General features: G+C 45.8%; 1 pseudogene; it reads left to right on the top strand.

The window, feature by feature from the left end:
• The first annotated feature begins 813 nt into the window (after positions 1–813).
• On the top strand, positions 814–1,559 carry LOC102857303 (annotated as a pseudogene).
• The last annotated feature ends 2,414 nt before the right edge of the window (positions 1,560–3,973 follow it).

The raw sequence follows: 3,973 nt of genomic DNA, 5'->3' as shown, positions 1-3,973 counted from the left end.
TAAGGTGCACCTGATCCAGGCCATGATCTTTGCAATTATTAGCTATACATCAGAGAGCTGGATAAAGACAAGGATGACAGAAGGAGAAGTGATGCCTTTGAGCAGTGGTGCTGAAGAAGAGTACTGGAAATACTGTGGAAGAGAACAAACTGGTCTGTCCTAGAGGGTAAAACCAAGCTGTTCGTTGGAGGCAAGATTTTGAGACTCTGTCTTACATACTTTGGCCATGTAGCCAGGAAGGCCCAATCTTTGAAGAATATCATACTTGGAAGGATGGAGGGACAGTACAGGAGAGGAAGACCCTGGATGAGGGTCATGATAGGCCATGTAGGGGGTAATTAATGAAGGTAGGTGTGTTGGAGACAGTGGCTCAGGACAGGGAAGGGTTCGGGGCTGTCGCTATGAGTAACACTCAATTTGATGGCATATAACAACAGCAACAAACTCCCAGAGGTCCTTAGGGATAAACGTAGGGGCATTAGTTTACTGTATAAATAGACACCAAACATAACAAAAATGCACAAACAGCAGAAAATAAACTAAATAACTAGGACTTTCTAAAAATTAAATCCATATGTACATCAAAAGACTTTTTCCCAGGATTTTTTTATAAAATCTACATGTTGGGGAAAATATTTGGCAACAAATCAGGAAAAGAAATATTTGGCAATGCAAACCTGACAAAACTCTAAAATTTATAGAAGACACAAACACCACCTGAGCAAAGGATAAACAATCCAGTTTAAACTGGACAGAAGGGGACAGAGGTGCAGCCAAGGTCAGGCAGGTTGAGCAGCAAAATGTCTGCTGGGCATGAACCAACCTACGGTGCACATCACGGAGCTCACGGACGAGAATGTCAAGCCAATTCTATTCAGATGATCTTCACTGCCAAAGTGCCTGTAATAGTCACTGAGAGGGTGCAAATGGACGCCAAGTCCTCAGTCCTTCACGATGCATTCATCGCTCACAGACTTGGATTAATTCCCCGTATTAGCGATGTTGTTGAGGACACACCACAGTGCGCTCGGACTGAAGATGGGAGGCGTTCTGCCCTGAGTGCTCGGTGGGGTTCACCCGTGACGTGCGGTGCAATGAGGATCAGACTCAGCACGCCACATCTCGGGACCTTATTTCCAGCAGCCCTGTGTCATTCGGGTCACATCCCAGAATCGAGACAACGACCCCAATAACTATGTGGAGCAGGATGATCTTTTTTGTCCAATCAGAAAGGGGCAAGAGCTGATGCCAGACAGGGCTTGGGCAAGGAACGTGCCGAGTGGAACCCGACCACAGGGTTGGCTTCTGAATATGATCCAGATAAAGCCGTGAGGCACACGGTGCACCCCAAGCTGGAGAAATGGCCAAAGAGTGACTACTCGGAGGTGGATGATGCGTCCCAGGCTCCCTACGACCCCAGCAGCAAGCCCGAGAGGTTTTCCTACAATGTGGAGTCCTGTGGCTCTCTGCGCCTGGCCCGGTCAGGACTGGAGAAGCTGAGTGATTTACAGACCCAGTTAAGCCATGAGATCCAGGGTGACATCCTGACCATCAACTAACTACAGCTAGCTGGACTTCAGGGCTCTCCTGAGGGACTTCTGGACTGTCGCTGCGCCAGCTTCCTAACAGGCCACGAGTTAGGGGACAGGTGCACCAGCCTGGCCCGTCCTGGTCACAGATTCCTAGGGATGCTGTTTGTATTGGAGATAGGACATTTCTTTACCGGTCTCAGAAGTGCCACCCCAAAATCAAAACTTCCCTCCCTTGCACCTCATTTCCTAAGGAGCCCCAGGTACCACACCACTTTCCTGTTGAGAAACATTGTCCTGGACTTTTCTTACCCTCTGGGTCATTTTTCTTTACTGGAACACCCATCTAAAAGGGTCTTCAACCTGAGGGTTGAATGCTTCAACCCCGTTTAGGTTGCTTGTAAATCCTTCCAGCCCCTTTCCCAGGACTGGCCTGCTGATACCTCACTCAGATTCAAACCACCACCCTCCACAGCAATCCATCATTTCATTTTCTCCCCACCAGCTAGGAACATCTCCCCCCAGTTGCCAGCACCCCGATCATTTATTTAGTTAGGAGGCGCCCACGGTGCTCTCTCACCCTCATTTCATTTCCTGATGACAGTCTCTGGCCGTGACCCCTTAGCACTGTCTCAGGTAGAAACAACCCCAGAGCAGTCAAGGAGGCTGCCAGTGGTGCAGTACAGAAAAGAATATTTATTGATTAACAGTAGTTATTTTGAAACGGTTTTATTTTTGGCAATAAAGAGCACAACATAGGGGAGCTCTGGTGGCCTAGTGGCAAGAAGCTGCAACTACAATCCCAGAGGTGCAAGGTTCGAATCCACCAGATGCTCTGCCAGGGAAGGAGGGGCAATCTCCTCCTGTACCAGTCAGATCTGATTTGACGGTACACGCACACAAAAATAATAAAATTTAAAAGAGCACAACATAAAAAAAAGTAAATAAAATGGACATAAGGCATGAAAAGTACTTCACCAAAGACATTCAGATGGTCAAACACATAAAGAGGCACTTCTGATCATTAGTTATTTTTGCTATTGTTGGAGCCATTTGGTCACTCAGTCACTCACAAGCCGAGTGAGTCTACAAACTACAGAACACAGAACAAAGCCCTGCCGGACCCAGGGCCACCCTCACAATCTTTGCTGGTTCAGACATTGTGTCAATTCAACTTGTTGAGTGATTCACTAACTTCACTTTTCCAAGCATGATGGCCTTTCCTGGTACTTCTTGTTGTTAGGTGCCATCAAGTTGAGTACAACCCACACTGACCATATGAATAGCCAACCTGAACCCTGTCCTACCCTGTGCCAAGCTCATCGTCTCCAAAATGCTCAATCTCATTGCTGAGGTCACCGTGTCAATCATCTCATTGGGGTCTTCTCCTTTGCTGATTCCCCACCTTTCCATGTTTGATGTCCCTCTTCAACAAATGGCCTCACCGAGCTACGTGTCCAAATATGAAAGGCAAAGCTTTGCCTCCAAGGAGCTGCATCTTCTCCAAGATACATCTGTTTGTTCCTTGGACAGTCCACGGGGTATTCAGTCCTCTCCTCCAGCATCACAACTCAAAGGCATCAATTTTTCTTATGAGTTATACTCACTTAACGACACTTAACAACCTAACAGTGTTCCCTTGTTTTGTCTGGACAACTGCTTCTTGGTCTAGGTATAGGTTTTGCATGAGCACAATTAAGTGTTCTGGAATTCCCTTTCTTCTCCATGTTAGCATAATTTGGTACAGTCCACACAGTCAAAGGAGCCAAGAAAACATCTTTCTGGCTTCTCTGCTTTCAGCCCAGATCCATCTAATACCAGCAAGTGATACCCTTTGTACCACAGCCTCTGCTTATGCAACTTGAATTTCTGGCAGTTTCCTGTCAATACACTGTTGTAGCTGTTTTAAAAATAAGTTCCAGCCCGATTTTACTTACATGTGGTATTAATGATATTATTTGAGAATTTTCACATTATTCTGAATCTCCTTTATTTGGGATGGGAACAAATATGGATCTCTTCCAGTCAGTTGTCTAGGCAGCTGTCTTCCAAGTTTCTTGGCTTAGGCCAGTGAACATGTCCAGGGCTGCGTCTGCTTGGTGAAACATGTTGATATAAAACCCCAGAGCCTTACTTTTTTTGCCAGTGTCTTCAGTGCAGCTTGAACTTCCTCCTCTAATACCTTTGGATCTTGATCATACGCAACTTCCGGAACCACACTGTGAACGAATTCTTTTTTGGGACAGTGACTCTGTATCTTTCCACCTTCTTTTGATGCTTCCCGCATCACTCAAGATTTTGGCCATAGAAATATTTAAGACTTGGAACTCGAGGCTTGAATTTGTTCTCAAGTTCTTTTAGCTTGAGAAATACCAGGCGTATTCTTCCCTTTTGGTTTTCTTACTCCAGCTTTCAGTACATTTTACTACAATACTTTGTTTGGT

The sequence above is a fragment of the Elephantulus edwardii genome, unplaced genomic scaffold (assembly GCF_000299155.1).
Source record: "Elephantulus edwardii isolate Elephantulus edwardi_28Jun2011 unplaced genomic scaffold, EleEdw1.0 scaffold00126, whole genome shotgun sequence".
NCBI classification, from domain to species: Eukaryota; Metazoa; Chordata; class Mammalia; order Macroscelidea; family Macroscelididae; genus Elephantulus; species Elephantulus edwardii.
The sequence above is the reverse complement of the archived record's forward strand: the minus strand, read 5'-3'. Positions and strand labels throughout refer to the sequence as shown.